The sequence below is a fragment of the Trichosurus vulpecula genome, chromosome 2 (assembly GCF_011100635.1).
Source record: "Trichosurus vulpecula isolate mTriVul1 chromosome 2, mTriVul1.pri, whole genome shotgun sequence".
NCBI lineage: Eukaryota > Metazoa > Chordata > Mammalia > Diprotodontia > Phalangeridae > Trichosurus > Trichosurus vulpecula.
In genome coordinates this window covers 152965342-152984213 of record NC_050574.1, presented here as the reverse complement: position 1 = coordinate 152984213, position 18872 = coordinate 152965342, and the positions used below count along the sequence as shown (strand labels likewise).

The window sequence follows — 18872 nt, the reverse complement described above, 5'->3', positions numbered from 1 at the left end:
ATTTTATTTTTTCATCTGTATAATGGGAATCAGGTCTGTTTTATCTCAGTTGAGGAGATACAGTTTAGGACTTTAAACAATTCCACTTATGGCTTCTTCAAAGGCGTCTGTACTGCAATTACATGTGATTGAGTTTCAGGGCTAGGTAGAATGAACTTATAATTTTAACCTATTTTTGTTAAGACTTTCATCAGACATATTTTCACTAAACTCTCCGAAGGAGATTTCTAATAACATTTGAATTCATGCAGAATTCATTCTATAAACTAGTCAACTGGAAGAAGAATACGGTGACGAAAACATAGAAATGGAAAAAAGAGACCTGGGCTCTAGATCTGTTTCTACCACTACTGAGCTGTCTCATTCTAGGCAATATGCTTCACTTCTCTGCATCTCAGTTGTGTCACCTACAAAGTGAGGGGCCTGGAAAAAGTGATTCCTGTAAATATTGCAAAGATAGCTTAAAATATTGTGGTATTATTCATGTTGGTCCTCCTGGTGCTTAATCAGAGTTCCCTGCAAGACAGCAGGGAAATCCTGAAATCCCCTATATCTGACTTTCAAGCAGAATATTTCCATAACAAGGTTAAAGAAGGCTTGGAAGTTTTGCAAGGGAGGGAGTAGGTAATGCTTTAGGCACAAGTGTGTGAGGGGTAATTAAAGGACCCAATTCAGAATAACTGAGCTAAGTAATAACAGGGGAATTTGGATAATTGCTTACCAATATTTGAATGATGAAAATCATAGAAGGGTTCAAGAAAAGAAGCTGGTAGGGATATAAGTAAGAAGAATGGGATACAATTAAGAAAAAAGAAAATTTAATTTATATTTAAAATAAATTTTAAAAAAGACAACTCTGAATTTTTCAAGGAAAGCATTGACCCAACAACTTTCAGAAAGAAACTAGGTCTTTGAGTCAGGTTTTAAGAACAAACTATTTACAAATTGCTGTAGGGTGAACAAAATGACATAGAAAGTCTTTACCATCCTTAATTTCCATGTCCTTCTGTTAAAATGTTTGTCATAGTCCTCTCTCTGCTTTCTATTCTGCTTATAGTACATATTAACTTGGTGGGTTCACTGTAATAAATTGCAAACCAGAATGGAAAATCCCTTCCCTGTGCACCAGAGGATATATGGATGGTCCTGAGCAATCGCCGTTGCCTCAGGTGATTTACTGTGACATATAGCACTAAGCTGTACACCAGAATGCCCAGCAGTCAGACCAAAATGGTTACTTTACCTTGTGCCAGGGAATGGGTCTTTAAAAACTGTTCCTTAATCTCCTTAATTTCCATTTCTCCTCAGAATCTCACTTTGTAGTTGCTATTACATTTTTTTTTCTTCCCTTCAGGAAGATGAGACAATGATAACTCCACCAGGAAGCTATGCCTCTTTGTTTGGGAAAATAAAAGGAGGGAGGGGAGAAAAAAAAGAAAATTAGTTTAAAAACAGATGAAACTTTCTTTCTTAGTTCCCCAGCCTTCAGGACTAACTAGATGATATTTTGAAGTGTGCTGATCTCCTCAGGAGAAAAATGCCATGAGAAAATAACCCTGCTGTGTTTATTTTGTGATGAGAAATAACGGAACCTCTGGCATTGGAGGTATTTGAAACTTGACATGAGAAAACAAAACAAAACTCTTGACTAATCAGGAGAAAACTGTTCTACGAGAACTAATAGAAGTTTTTCTTCCTACCACCATCCTCTGCGTGTTTTGTTGAATCAAGCAGTCATAGATCTGGAGGGAACCTTGGGCATTATCTCATTTAATAAACTTTATTATGTGCCAGAACCTGTGCTAGATGCTGTGGATACAAAGCTCAGAAAGAGGTTCTCTGCCTGAAAAGGAACATAAGGGACAGCTAGGTGGCACAGTGAATAAAGCACCGGCCCCAGAGTCAGGAAGACCTGAGTTCAAATCTGGTCTCAGACACTTGACACTTACTAGCTGTGTGACCTTGAGCAAGTCACTTAACCCCAATTGCCTTACGTTCCCCCCTCCAAAAAAAAACCAAAAAAGGAAACAAACAAAAACAGGAACATAAAATCTTCTGAGGCTGATCTTCATTTCATGCATGAGGAAACTGAATCCCAGAGAAATGAAGTGAAGGTAATTCTTAGAGTCTCCTAGAGTCTTCCTCACACTACTTTGTAATTTATGTGATATGTATTTTGTATTTATTTATCTGTGAACACATTATTTCCCCCCCCCCCAGTAGAAAAGCCTGCTACTTGATTTTGTTGTTCCTCATTCATTCAGTTGTGTCCAAATTTTGTGACTCCATGAACTTGTCTTGCCAAAGATACTTTGCCATTTCCTTCTCTAGTGTGTCCCCATATTACAGATAAGGAACTAAAGCAAACAGAAGGAAGGAACTGTTTTTGTCTTTATACCTTTAGCACCTAAGACAATGCCTGTTATGAGGAAAATGTTTTATAAATTGAATGAATGAATGGTCCAAATCCAAGAACTGATAAACAGATGTAAGACTTGAACCTAGTCTTGGGTTCCTTCTACTGGTACTTCCTTGCTGAATGACAGGCAAATTACAACTTCATATTTTAGGAGCTTTTTTCCCCTTTTGCTCTTAGTGATTAGCTTTTAATAATAGATATGTGGTGCTTTGGAATCCAAGATTTTAAATTATGTCAGCAAACATGAAGTCTACTTAAAGAGAAAAATAGAGAGCATTTTATACTGGATAGAAGAGAAAAGATAATTGAAGCAGAGTGAAGGTAGCAGTAATGTCTGCACAAAGCCCTTCTAAGCCACCTAAGGAGGTCCAAGCTCAATGGGACAAATAAGGTAGATTTAAAAACTAGCTTGCAACAGGAAGCAGATGGTAATCTCAAGTGGTGCTGATTCAAGTTGGGAAATTGATAGACTAGAAATAATGGATTTAATTTGGAGAAACATAAAAATCAGTTTAAAAAGCAGCAGGGGAAGGTGAAAAAATAAGTAAGAGCTAGTTTAAAGAACCACTAGGGAATAGAACAACCTACCCAGAGAGCTAGTGCAGGCAATAATTACTTCATCCCTTGATCAGAATCACAATAAACAATTATGATTTAAAATTATTAGTGTGCAGAGATATATGTGCTAATGGGCTACAGAAAGGTTTACAAGGTTGACCTAGATTGAGTGGAATGGACCAGATTTTTATATAGTCTAGTCTGTATATATCTCCAAAGTATATTGTTCTTAATGAGAATTCCATAAAAGAGCTATTGAATTAGGCCTCCAATGCCTCCCTTGCAGCTCCATTAGTTATATGGTTGTATGAGACTCATTGTTTAACACTAAGGAAAACAACTAGAGAAAGGGTCAGAGAAAATTTTGATATGCAGTAGATTTCTTCAAAGGAAACTTTGCTCTCTGAAATCTTAGATTATGCTTATATAAGTGGCAGCTAGACAGTACACTGGGCATGGAGTAAAGAATACCTGAGTTCAAATCCTCCCATAGACATTAGTTATGTGACCCTACCAAGTCACTTAACCTGCCTATGTACATTTCCATATCTGTAAAATGGAGAAGATAATCATAGCAATTACCCTTCCACCCAAGGTTGTTGTAAGGATAAAATGAAATAATATTTGTGAAGTACTTTACAAACATGAAAGTGATATAGATATAGAAATATGTATACACATACATGTCATTTAATCTCTGCATCTTCTTCAATTTCCTCAACTGTAAATTGAGACCTGAAGAAGAAAATGGCAAACCACTGCAATATCTTTGCCAAGAACACCCCATAAATGGTGTCACAAAGAGTCAAACACAGCTAAACAACCTAATAACAAATACAAATCATTACTCTTTTTCTTGTTGTTGCATAAGATTTTTAACATATTGGGCCAATTCAGTTCCCTGTAAATTTGGATTTGACTGTTCCTGACAGCTAGGCATTAACATACTTAGCATAAAAGACACATGAAGGATTAAGGCAGTAGTCATATCTGACATAACCTCACATGTAAAATCTGTCTGATTAGGATCATACATCATAGGTTCAGATCTTGAAGGGACATTTAGGATCATCTTGTCTTATTCCCCTCTTTTTATAGGGATAGTAACAGATACTCAGTGCGATTAAGTGATTTGCCCAATAGCTAATGTATGTAACACATGGCTATGTGTGTACTGTATGGCTCAGTGTCTGGTCAAGCTCTGCTTCAGAGAGCATGACTCTAATGGGCCACGTTGTTTGAATGCAAAATGCATGCTTGCCAAAAAGACTATTTTATGGAGAACTCACACAGGACAAGTGTTCACATGGTGATCAGAAGAAGCAATACAAGGACAGTCTCTCCCAAGAACTTTGGAATTGACTGTGTGACGTGGGAGACCTTGGTACAGGACCGCTCAGCATGGCGTTCCCACATCAAAGAAGGTACTGTGCTCTATGAACAAAGCAGAATTGAAACAGTTCAAAGGAAACAGAGGATGCACAAGTTTGGAGTGTCCACCTCAAATGTTCGCACTGACTATTTGGGCCCAACCTGGGGTAGAGCATTCAGAGCTCGTATTGGCCTGATCAGCCACAGTTGCAATTGAATTGAATCTTGACTCAAGCAAACATAGTCATGTCATTTTGATCCTCTTCAAGAACAAAGGACAACAACCACCAACCAACATAGCTAAGCCAGCTTAGTGACTCCAAATCCAATATTCTTTCCATCATGTTATGACTTTATGCATATATGTTCTGTCCTTCAGCCTGGCTTTAGCCTAAGCTAAGATGGACTTTGCCATTCTATTTTACTACTTTGCTTTCTTTTTTTTTTTTGTAAAAATAGTTCTGGCAGCTTCTATGCTTCAGTTGAATTTACCATATTCTTTATCTTCTTTGGTCTCATAAAATTCATCCTCTTTATTGTGTCTGATGGATTGTGGTAGTGAAGGAGATGAAAATTCAACATGGAAACCAAATGAAATAAATGGAATTCATATATACTATCTTCTTGGTGCTTAGTCATACACTGATTTTGGTTAGTAATCAGTCTTTTGTATATACAATCCCTCTCTCCCTAAAAGTATTGTAAGCTCCTTGAATATACATATGAAGCATTAAGCTTCTTTGCATCCCTCACAGTGCTTTTGCTTTGCTATCCTAAAACAACAAAGATTTATTAAAGCAACAAGCATGTATTAAGTGCTTACAAATGCTATGTACTTTGATACCTGCTGGGGTTACAAATATATTCAAAAAAATAAAGATAGTCCCTGCCCTCAAGGAGCTTACTGTCCATTGGGGGAAGGCAACATATTACTGGGAGCTAGAAAGTGGGGAGAGGAAAGGGAGGGAAAGAACTTGAGTAGGGTCATGGGTGTTGAAGTCTTGAAAATCAGAATCAGGGGCAGGAGTGGAATGAAAGTTAACCATTCTGGGCTTTGCCACAAAATGTAGGTCCTTGGAGGGACTTAGAAATAAGAAATGAAGTATGGTATGCTATGGTGAGAGGGAGGAGGGAGATTTAAATCTTTCTGCATGAGGACATGGGAAATGAGAGATCTAGTATAAGATAGCATCTGAGGCATGGTGGCAAAAGGGAGTGAGTGTTGGCTGGATTTTTTACCCATATCTCACACCTAATAAATGAGGAAGCCCTGTGGATCCCATATTCAGAATGTGTTTCATTCCCCTTACATTTTCCAACCTTGGTTCAGCCCTTCATTATTATCCATGTAAATCTTCTCATCACTATTCTTCTCCACATAAGCTCCATTCTTCATAGTGCTGCCAGATTTTCTCTTGCACAGACTTGTCTTTCTCCTCTGGTGAAAACCTTAAGTGGTTTCCTCTTGTTCTCAAATAATATATGAACTTTATTGGCTAGACCAGCCCATGGTGATATACTACCTTTCCATCCTTATATTATTCACCTCCATGTACTCTATGTAACAAACAAATTATTTAGTTTTCTATCCACCACCTGCACCCCAAATACACTCTATACTCTCACACCTTTGCTTCTGTTGTTCCTTACTCCTGGAAAGTTCTCATCTTCACTTAATGAGTAATACATCTTTCAAAAATGAACTTAAGTGCCACTTAATCCAGATAGCCTTCCTAATTCTCCTGGTCGATAATATATTATCCTCTTCAGTTCTCTATGGCACTTTATTTTGTTGTCAGCTAGAATATTTACTGTGTAATATTTTCCATATTACTTTTCTCATCTCTCTATTAAGAGATGGGATGTGTCTCATCTAACATCTTTATCTACTCCAGCACATAATATAGTGCTCTGTAAAGAGTGGCGGCTTAACAAACTGATGGCTTATTTGAATGAAAGAATGAGTGAGTGGCAAATAAGCATGAGGAAGCCACTCATCCTCTGGAAGGAGACAGTCTTAGGCAATGGATCATTGGTACAGCTGAGGTAATATGCCAATGTTTTCCTCACCAATTTCCTGAAGGATGTGTTAATCTGTGCCCTTGGATGTAAAAGGACCTGCTAAAGTCTTCCTAGAAATCTCAAGAAAGAGATACCAAGAAATATAGTCCAGAATCCTAAGCTAGAAACCTACTAAATCAGGGGCAGACTACTTTAACAGACAAAGTCAGGTTTCACCAGTGAAAGAAATGGGGAAGGTGGGAGAGATAGAGCTAGACAACAGAATTCACTAGAGAAAAAAACCCTCAAATTAAATTGAGTCCAATGGGCTCATCACAGGGCAGTTTCATAACAGGGCTGAATACAGAGGCAAAGGGATCAGAGGAAATCAGTTGCCATTCATTAGTTAATAAATATTATTAAAGCACCTTCTATGTGCCAGACACTGTGCTAGATGCTGGGCATACAAGGAATGAAATAATCTCTAGCCTCATTGAATTTATATTCTGAAGGATGCGTTATCTGTCTGCTTCTCTCCAATTAAGGCAGTTGGAAATTACTTTTGTGTCTTTACTCTATTCCCTTATCAGGCTACACTTAAATAAATAGACCAATCTCATGCATTCTGGCTAGTTTAGACCAGATTGGAGGACAACCTGGGGAGTATCTTTGTATCCTCTGTCTAACCAAGTACTCAGCTCCAAGCCTTTACTAGAGTATATAGGTTAAGTCACAGAAATGATTTGCCTTACTTTTCTTACATTTAAAATGGAAGACTTGAACTAGACAATCTATTTCTTTGATTCTGTGGGAAATTTGAACATACTCCCTTTGAGCCTAAACCCACTGTACCTGCAGAATGGCTTTATACTGGCTTTAGCCCTTCCCTAGTAAGCTACAGTGGCTTTAACTGGTTTTTGTAGCAAATCCTCAGTAGAATAGTATCTCTGAAATCATCAGGTCATGTTATGTTCTAGATCACAGGATTTCATATTAACCAAAATCTGTGCTGCATCTTTATTTTTGCTATCCAAACAATCAAAAAGCTCGCAGTCAGCTAAATCCTATACGACAGAATATATTTGAGTGTCACAGAACAATTTCCTAGAGCACTTATGGATGCCTATAATCGAGACCTTGAGTAATCATGAAATGGTTCGATGATATCAGATGCTATTGCTATGCAAGTTTATCACTAAATATAGTTGTCTTCTTTGTGTCCCTATGGGGCTTGAACAAAGAACAATGATTGCCACTGCTTATTTCCCCTAGATTTCCTAAACTGCTTAGTGCCCAAGGTTTGGATTTGCTGTTCAGAACCCTAATGTTAGATGAATTAATTAATCCTAGCTGTGGACCCTGAGACCAGCAGGTGCCAAAAGTTTAGTTCAGCAGTATATAGCCATGGTGCCTATACATTGAATCTGTCTGGTCCTCACATCTCATTAGTATTCTTTGCCTCTCTGATTCACTCCTTTGACTGGAGAGCAGAGCCACCTACTTCAGGTCATCTATTCAAAGAGGGGCTCAGAACAATTTTCCCCACATTTCCCACCAGCTACACTGCTTTTGGACTTCTTTAGTACTCTCCATCATGCCCCTGTAGAGAATGTCTTCTTCATCCTCCCCACCACCACCATCACACTTCACCCCGCACCCCTGCCATATTTGTATCCTTAGTGCTTAGCATGGTGCCTGGAACATAGAAGGCACTTAATAAATGTTAATTGATTGACTGTTTATTGCTGTGACAAGATGGATGTATAGTTAACTACCCTGCTTCTAATGCCCCATTTCTGATTGATTTTTGTTTCAGGCAAAGACTTTATTTGTAACTTAATATAGAGAAATATCATTGCCTGTTGCTTCTGGGAGAAAATATGTAATAGCTTATGGGTTACTGAAGTGAAAGAAGAGAAGAAGGTATATTTCTTTTTTTAAAAAGTTTTAATTTATGAAATAAAAGAAGCATTTCTATAACATAGTAGAATTTTTAAAAAAGGATGATTGTGCATGAAACTACAAATCTATTGCATAAAACTTGTTTTCCTTTTAAATATGTAATAAAGTTATTATGTAAATTTATTTTTCATACATATGTATAACATATTTACATATATATAAAATCATTCTATAAATCTATTTATTAGTTCTTTATTTCTAGGAGAGTACTGTATAGTCTAACAGAAATACTTGGGCCAAATGAATGATTATCATATTTATAAGTTTATGTAGAAAATGATGTAGCTATCTTATTAAGGAACAAATAAAAGAGGTTAAATATTGTGGCCAGAAATTAAAATTCTTTGATTAATGCAGGTAGTGGTAAATATTTGGAAAATAACATTCCACTGATGATTTCCATTCAACTGAACACATTTTAAAGAAGCACCTACATACATGATGAAAGGATTCTTTTAGGTACTGTTGATACAAAAAGAAAACAAGACAGAGTCCCTGATGCCAAAGAAGTTACACTCTAGTGAGGATAATAACAACTGTCGACATATACACAGTCCATCAATATTCTTACCATCCCTTGTCCACAAATTGGGGAATGGCTGAACAAGTTGCTGTATATGATTGTGATGGAATATTATTGTGCTTTAAGAAATTATGAGTAGGGTGCTCTCAGAAGAAACATGGAAAGATTTACATGAACTGATGCAGAGTGAAATGAGCAGAACCAAGACAACTTTGTACACAGTTAACAGCAATATTGTATGATGACGTACTATGAATAACTTAGCTATTCTCAGCAATACAATGATCCAAGAAAATTCTCTAGAACTTATGATGACAGGTGCTGTCCACTTGCAGAGAAAGTACTGATAAAACCTGAATGCTGATGAAAGATACTTTTTCTTTACTTCTTTTATTTTTCTATTTTTGTCTGTGTTTTCTTTCACAGAATGACATATGTGAAATGCACATGTGTAACCTATGCCAAATTTCTTGCCTTCTAAATGAGGGGTGGGGTGGATAGGGGGAGAGAATTTGGAACTCAAAATGTGAAAAAAGTTAAAATTGGTTTTGCATGTAATTGAGAAAAAGTAAAAAAAAATTAAATAAATTTGGCAGTTAAAAAGTGTTCTAACCACCCTTGTGAAGCAAGTATTATTAGAGTTATCATCAATTCCAATTTGTAGATGAAGACACTGTAGCTTAAGGACATTAAGTGAATTGCTCATGTTCCTGTAATTTATCAATAAAATCATTTTAAAGTACCTATTATGTTCCAGAGAGTGCTCTAGGCAATAGAGATAGGAAGATACAAATGAAACAGTCCTACTCTCAAGGAGTTTACATTCTATTGGGGGAGATAACTTGTATATACAAAACAGCTTTGACATTAGTGTTAAAAGTGGAATTTTAACCCTATTCTTTGAATTTCAAGTTCAACAGTATAGTCAACATGCCATCCTGCCTATGCACAGGAACCAAGCTAATAAATAAAGACACATGGAGTTGAGTCAGGGATATCTCTTAGATAGAAAAATTTCAAGAAGAAAGTCCTCTTTTGTATCACCACACTTACCACAGTGATTGGCATATGGTAAGTGCTTAATAAATGCTTATTAATTGATTAATTTTGTTTATTAATGTATTTCTTTAAAAGTGGTGCCCAAGATTCTCCTTAGATTTACTGAAGAGGCTACATAAAGAATAAAGGAAACAATCTTTTTGTTCAGAGGGATTCCATCTATATGTGTGTGTGTGTGTGTGTGTGTGTGTACTACACACACACACACACACACACACACACACACACACACACACACATATATATATATATATATATATATATATATATATATATATATATGTATGTATGTATGTATTTCTACTTTTCTGGGTGGTTACCAGAGACTTGGACTGTGTTCACTGACTAACAATATCTCTGGATCAAATAAACATATTCAGAGATTAATGAGTGTTCTTGTATATGCCTTTGTATATGTGCACACGTGTATTAGGATTGAAACTCCTTGGTTAATACTTTTATATCAACTACCAAATATTTAAGCACTGGAATTCCACCTCTATCCATAATTTTTCTTATTCTTGTCTCTTCTATTCTCACAAATCTCAGGTACTCTTTTCAGTATTATCTGCTTAACAATAAAATTTGACAGTTGTACAGATGAGGGAATGTAGGTTCACAGAATTGAAGGCACTTATTCAAGCTCACTCAGCTAGTAAATGTCAGTCAAGGTTAGAATGCGTGCTCCTGATTCCAAATCTAGTACTATTTGAAATATCACTGGACTTGAATGCCAAATTCCAGAATTATCAAATCAAGGAGAAAATACTGCAAACAACCAGAAAGAAACAATTCAAATATCATGGAACCACAGTCAGGATTATGTAGGACCTCACAGCTTCTACATCAAAAGATTGGAGGGCTTGGAATATGATATTCTGTAAAGCAAAGGAGCTTGGATTACAACCAAGGATTAACTACCCAGCAAAATTGAGCATAATTTTTCAGCGGAGGAGAAGGACATTCAATGAAATAAGGGACTTCCAGACTTTCCTGAGGAAAAGACCAGAGTTCAATGGAAAAATTGATCTTCAAATCCAAGACTCAAGAGAGGCATAAAAGGATAACCGGGAAAGGGAAAAAAAAGCAAACAAAACAATAAGGACAAACTGTTTACATCCCTACATGGGAAGATGATACTTAAAATTATGCATAGACAGAGGGAGTGGATTTAAGTTGATTTTAGTGTGATGATAAAAAAAAATTAAGTGCTGAAAAAAGATTATAATGGGAGAAGAGAAAAGGAAGAGGCAGAAAGGGGTAAATTACATCACATGAACAAGCACAAAGAGCTATTATAGTAGAGGGAAAGAAAGGAGAGAGATGAGTATTGTTTGCTTTGTCTGATCCAATGATTGTTAGATCATTGGATTTGACTCAAGGATGGAATAACATACTCAGTTATAGAAATCCAGCTTGCCTTATAGGGAGTTGGAGAGGGAAGGAGGAAGCAAAGGAAGAGATAGAAAGAAGGGAGGGAAGAAGCCGTAAGGAGAAAGGGAAAGAAAAGGGAGGGGCAGTTTGAGGGAGGTGGTGGCCACAAACAAGTAGGTCCCCTCCTTTTTTAAATCTCTTTGGGATGCAGACACAGTAGTGATATTTCTGGGGCAAAGGTTCTGCATAGTTTTATAGCCTTTTGGGCATAGTTGCAATTTGTGCTCCAGAAGGCTTGGATAAGTTCACAACTCTATCAATAGTGCATTAGTGCTCCAATTTTTCCACATACTCTCCAACATTTATTATTTCCATTTCTGTCATATTAGCCATTCTGATAAGTGTGAGGTAGTACCTCAGAGTTGTTTTCATTTGCATTTCTCTAATCAATAGTGATTTAAAATGTTTTATATGACTGTACATAACTTTGATTTCTTCATCTGAAAACTGCCTGTTCATAAGGGAGCTTATAATCTAACAGAAGAGACAGCACATAACAAATATATACAAAGCAAGCTATATACAGGATAAATAGGAAATCATTTGTAAAAGGAAAGCACTATAATTAATAGGGGTTAGAGAAGGCTTCCTGCAGATCATAGGATTTTAGTTGAGACTTAGAGAAAGCCAGGGAGGTCAGTAGGTGGAGCAGAGGAAGGAGAAATTTCCAGGCATGGGGCACAACCAGAGAAAATGCCTGGAGACCTAGAGATGGAGGGTATTCATGGAACAGCCAGGAGACCAGTGTCACTGGATCAGAATTTGTGTGGGAAGTAAGGTATTATAAAACTGGAAAATATAGGAGGTTTTGAAGCCAAAAAGAGCACTTTGTGTTTGTTTTGTATTTTGTACTGGAGGAAATAGGAAGCCATTAGAGTTTATTGAGATGGGGAAGGGGAGAACAAAATGATCATTCCTCTGTTATAGGAAAATCACCTTAGTGGCTGAATGGAGAATGGATTGGAGTGGTAAGAGACTTGAGGCAGGCAGACCAACTAGCACGCTATAGCAATAATCTTGGTGTGAGGTAATGAGAGCCTGCACTTGAATGGTAGCCTTGTCGAAGTAAGGCAGGGGGCCTTAAAGAGATGTTGCTTTGGTGAAATAAGTAGGCCTTGGCAACAGCTTGGATATGGTGGGGTGTAGGAGATAGTGAGGAATCCAGGCTCACTCCTAGGTTGCAAGGCTGAGGGACAGAGAGGATGATGTTGCCCTCTATGGTTGTAAGGAAGGTGGGAGGAGACATTCAGGGTGGTGAAGAAACTAAGGGTCATGTCAGTGAAAGTATATGTGGCTGTTCATCCTGAAGAAGAGAGGACGTGTGTGTGTGTGTGTGTGTGTGTGTGTGTGTGTGTGTGTGTGTGTGTACTTGGTTGTAGTGTGTTTGTTGGGTGGGGTGTTGATGAAAGACTGACACGTGTAAGAAGCAATATAAAGTTCCATTGGACAGAGCTGGGAAAAATGATTGGAAGTTGAAAAGATGCAAATTTCTGCTTGAGGTAAAGATGACTGTCCTAATAATCAGAATTATTCAAAAGCAGAGTGGGAGGTAGTGGTTCTCCCTTTGGGGTTTTTTCAAATGAATATAACATGACAATTTGTCTGGTATGTTATAGAGCCATGTTCAAGTACACAGTGGAGTAGATATGTTTTGAGATTTCTTCCAACTTTGAAACACTGTGACTTTTGTGAAGTACATATACATGCCCTCTTCCCTGGCTTTCTTCCTGTGAAGTTGGTGAACCCTCCAGGAAAAATCACACAGAGGCACCCAATTTCTTGGGAAATCCAAACAATGCTATGGGCCTAGGCTTCATTAGGTTAAGAATCAAACCTGTGAAAAGCATACAGGTTAGTCATTGGGGTCCAATCCATTGGCAAGTAGTAAGCAGCAGCTTTTCCTTCCTCTGGTGTCCTGGATAAGGTTATCCTATGTGCTGCTGAGATGGCAATGCCTGTAACCAAGCTGTGCTGTTTTGATCACCTTCTTCACCTGCAGTGCCAACTAATGTAGCTATCACCCCCAGGTGTGATGCTGCAACATTTCTAATAACATTGATAGCATATGGACACAAAGAATTGTATTAGAGTTCAGCTGTTGTTTAGTTAGAATAGGTATGCTACTTAGAGATTCTTCCTTTCAAACTCTCTTTGAACAGATTCTGTAGGCTAGTCTTTTCCTGACCCAGATCTAATTCTGATAAACCCTTCAGAAATCCTTCCTCTTTTTATATAAACATCCCAAGTTGGAGCCCTTCCTTTAAATGTCTGAGTCACAGGATAGCAGCAACAACAAAAAACAATCTGATTTCTGTAATACTTTATGGATTTCAAAGCATTTTTCAATGTCTGGTCAAGCAGGTAATGAAACATTATGTTCAGAGGCTATGAGATCCTAAATACAGGATCCTTTCTATCCTATCACATCTTTTCTTTCTCATTATAAAAATGCTAATCAAAGAAAGGAAGAAAGGCATACTGGATCTGATTACTCTGAAACTATTATTAATTACAAGTCTATACATGAAACTACGAATTTTTACTGATTCATTTAAATAATTTTAGAAAACAAAATGTTGAAAAAAAAAACACCCATTCTATCCTGTCCCCCTCACCTCCCAACCATGGGTTCTTATATAGATAGTAAAACCTGAAGGCATGAAAGCCCACTGCGGCCTTATTTGCCACGAGATGGCAATATTGCACCTTTGGTATTGAAAAATGCTGACTGGGTTAAATTGGACCAGTCAGATATTGACTGAGTAGCTGATTCTGGCAGGCAGCTACAAATAAGCAAAGTTCTGAAATGGAAAAAAAAAATTAAGAGAAAATGTTGTCACTCTCTATTTCTCACAGAAGGCTCCTTAGCTAACCTTTCACTTCCTCTCCAGATTCATTGATTCCTGTCTCCTTTCTAACCATATTTAATCAGTTTCCTTATTTCCCAGGTACCTAGGTTGTAGCATGCCTGTTACTTTTTATTCGGTCAAATTGATTATTTGGTTCATCCTAAACCTTCTCAATCCTTGCTTCTCTCATATCCTTCAATTCTTCAGCACTTCAATTTAAACATACTCAAAATCATAGATCTCAAATTACTTCAATTCAATAAGCATTGATTATTGCCTGTTATATGCAAAATACTGTTATAGGCAAGTAGGGACACCCATGTAGTGGTGTTTTAGAGCTGACCACCCTTTCATGCATCTTACTTGACTGGTCACCTCTCATCTTGCTACTTGACTGGTTACCATATTCATTCTTATCATCTTAAGTCCTAGGCAATAGGGGCTATGTTTGAATATTTCTTCATTAATTACTAATGTTGGAAGCACCTCTTTCCCATCAGTCAGCTAGTTCTGGACCCCCACTGAAGTTTATTAAATCTAAGTTTTTTTGAAAAGTCAAGAAACATTTCCCCATACATGAGCAATTTTTCACTATTTCTTTATATGTAATATTATGCACATTTATGTAATCTATAGTAATATATACAATATGTATGCATGTATAAATAGAAATACATACTTGTTTATATATGCAAATGTAGACAAATGTACAGATAAACATATACACTCTCCTAATCTCCTAGGCTTAAATAAACATCAAAGTTATTGGCTACACAATTTATTAGCAAGGTAACAAACAATAAGACAAACTCATGAATTATTTACAATATTTTAGTGTGAGGAAGACGTCAGTACATAATGGCCAAAGTCACTACTAACTGTTGCTTCTGTTCTTGACTTCTCTTCACTTCTGAAACATAGTCCTATCATTTAGCTTCTGCAGATAGCAGCTAACATCTCTCAAGAATTCTCTTCTTTATTCAAAATACAAGAATTTAACAGTACTCTTATAAAATGTTATTTTTCTTTTTTTTGTTTCTTTTGAACCATGACATATAACTCTTCAGAATGATACCTAAAACTTTTAAGTCTCCTCCCAGACTCCTCAAGGAATTTTACATAATGTTACTTCATAAGAAAAAATTAAATCAATTTTATTAATAAATAAATTCTCTAACTCTTTTTCTCATTAATTCACTTAGTTTCTCTTCATCCATTGTCTTTAACAGTCTCTCTAGAATGATAGTGAAAAACTGCAAGTATCCTGTAATGTCTTCATATTATGATACTTAAATTGTAACTCTTTAATATGCCAAAACTTCTTTTCTTTTAATCCATTACTATGTATTCAGTAAGGATTTTTTTTAAATACAAGAAAGCACATCAGTACAAAATTCTTTCCAATCCATTTGGCAGAATTGTTTTATTTTTTCTTCATCTATATGCTATGAAAACCTCCCCTGTTTAAACCCCTCAATACATCGGTATTGATAAAAATATAATTTATATTTATCTGTGAGAAGACAGCAGTTCTCTGCAAAACAAAACAACATGAACAGTAACTACATACAAATTTGAACTACATGAAAAGATCACAGTGTTATACAGCCACTAGTTTTCTTTGAAATGATTTAAACATCAGTAATTCAAGGGACTGAACAGATGAAGACATACATAAAGTGACAAAACTATTAATATAGACCATGCTGCCAAATAACTTCACTATTACTATTTACTTCATTGAGATGAGGACTTGAAAAGGTATGCTTGATAAGCAGCTTTATTCTAATTGGATTTACATTCCCTTAAAACAAGTCACACCCAGAATAAGACAGTATAAAATAGCACTGCATATATTGTTATTTACTCTTCTTTATATTTGATCATTTATAAAGCTTAACAGGCTCCTGAAAGGACACTGAACGTTCTTGGTGGCATGTTTTACCTTCCTTTAATGCCAATTTGTGGGAATAATGAAATACCAACAAATCTCTGCTTGTGATCTAATTACTTAGGAAACATACACAAGCTTATGTTTTATAAAATGCCATTTCAGTAGAAGAGTACTAAAAAATGTTAACTTCAATTTACTGTATTAAAAGATGGTGTTTTCTTGTATCAAGTTTCTTTCATTATTCATCATCTTTAGAATCAGTTTTGCTTAATGCTTAACCATATCAACCCAGTTCCAGCCTCCTGGAAGTTTACCTTTGTGATCTGTCTTGTCTGCCAGCTTCTGTTTTCTGGGTTTTTGAAAGCTGTTCTTTTTTATTTTTTTCTTACTTGAGGGAGGAGCATTCGGCATTTCAACTGAAATAATATTGCTTACTAATATCATAGAATTAATAGGATAATGATTTTCCATGAACTGCTCTTTATTTTTCTTGGCATATTCAATGTGTATGTCATTACAATTCCAAAATTAACTTTAACTTCATGACATTATTGAAAAAAAAACATTCATAGATATGATTGGAGCTGTTTGTGGACATGTTTTGGTCAAAGAAACTTCTATTAAGAGGGCTTTGGGATCATCATTTTCACTGTTCATTAAAATATACTTGACTTAGTTCTTGGAAACTTCCATCACCATCATAAGTAGAATACAATGTTTGCAGCTCCATCTCCTGGTCCTCCTTGGCACTCATTGCTCCAGCAGTGAAGTCCTCCCTCTGATGGCGAGAGAGGAAGCTGGGGGAGGAAAGAGGAGGTGGCCAAGGAAGGGACTAGTATCCAGAGACCAGAATCCCACCCCTTCCCTCACCTCACAGCAACTCAGTCCCATCACCTCCTCACCCTTCCTAGCCCTGGCAAACCTGCCAAAACCTCTTAAAGATATAGTGACAGTTTCTATAGTGTGTGCACACACACACACACACATGCACGCACACCCATGTGAGTGTTTTTATGTATAAATATATTGCACGTGGTTTTACATAAAATAAAGTGTCCTGTCCTCGAAGAGTTCACATTTTTTCTTCTCCCATAGTTTGTCAGAAAAGCCCTCCAAGATCCTTTAGTCCAATCCATAGCTGAAAAAGAATGCTCTTTACATTTCTAATAAGTGATCATGGAGTTTCTACTTGAAGTCATCCACTGATAAGAAATCCACTACTTCCAGTGATAAGAAACCCATATGCCATTCCTGAGGCAGCCCATTATAGTTTTACCCACTACATCTTTAATAATTCCAACTATTTTTTTGGGACCAAACTACAATTGTTTTTCAGCCTTGGAGGTTCTTTAAGCTACATAGACCCAATACTTTCAACCAAGGGCTTAATAAATGCTTGTTGATTTTCGATTTGATTCATTAGTACTTTGATCCAATGATGCTGGTCATCTTCTGTTAAACAAGTTTCAGCTTGTCAACTTCATTCCTTAAATATTGCACCACATGCCAGAAATGGTCTAACCAAGCCAGAATAGAGCAGGATATCACCCTGCCCCTCCTCCAATCAGACACTATACTTTAAAAAAAATGTCACTCTATTAATTTTTATTGAAGGGACATTCCACTAAACACTGAGATTTCTTCATATGGAATATTTTTGATTCTTGTATAATGTATGCATTTTTGAACATATACAGATTATTATTTTCACCCATATTACATTTATTCACATTTCATTTATCTCTTTGTTCTAGTTGGATAGTATTGTTTCAAATTCCAATTCTATTGTCCTTTATGTTAGCTATCCCATCTTTCTTTAAATGAATTCCAAAATTGATGAGTATGCCATTTCGACATCTTCCTCTAAATTATTGGTTAAAAAATGTGGAACAGAATAGGGCTATTGACATATCTCTAGGACACTTCTACAAATTGCCCTTCAGTTTGGTATTGATGGATATTAATCACTATTCTTTAGTCTACTGATTTGATCAGATTTAAATCCATCTAAACATATTCTTATTCAGCCCAAATCACTCCATTTTGTCCACAAAGATATTTCACAGGATTTTGAGACAGACATGATTTACTTAAATCCAGTTATATTATGTATACTGTATTCCTTTAGTCAGTCAATCTAATAATCTGGCAAAAAATGAAAATGATGTTACTTTGACATGACCTGTTCCATGGAGGCTCTTAATGAACTGTTTCTCTTTTTAAGTGTCCATAAACCATAACTTGACTAATAATTTCCAGAAATTTATTAGGGAAGATGGAGCCAAGATGGCAGAGAAAATGTAGGGATTCACGTACAATTTTCTAAATTCTCCTCCAAAAACCTTAAAATGATGCCTCAAAAGGAATCCAAGAGCAGCAGCAAAATGGGCCAAATGCTAAAACAGGCACAAAAATCCACTGAAAAGAACTCCTTAAAAAGCAGAATTGAACAAATGGAAAAGGACATACAAATGTTCACTGTAGAAAGTAATTCCTTAAAAATTAGAATCTGGCAAGTGAAAGCTAATGACTCCATGAGATATCAAGAAGTAATAAATAAAAATTATTTTAAAAATGAAAAAATAGAGGAAAATGTGAAATATCTCATAAAAAACAAACACGGAAAATAGATCCAGAAGAGATAATTTATTAGATTACCTGAAAGCCATGGTAAAAAAAAAGAGCATGGATGTCATTTTTCAAGAAATTATCAAGGAAGAGCAGGAGATCCTGAGCCCTAGTGTGGTGGAGCAGGTAAATGCCAACTCCAGAACCCCCCCATGTGCTTTAGCATAGCCAGGA

At 36.4% G+C, this 18872-nt stretch overlaps 1 pseudogene; it reads right to left on the bottom strand.

Moving 5' to 3' along the window:
- Positions 1–16278: 16278 nt before the first annotated feature.
- On the bottom strand, positions 16279–16824 carry LOC118835359 (annotated as a pseudogene).
- Between the last annotated feature and the right edge of the window lie 2048 nt (positions 16825–18872).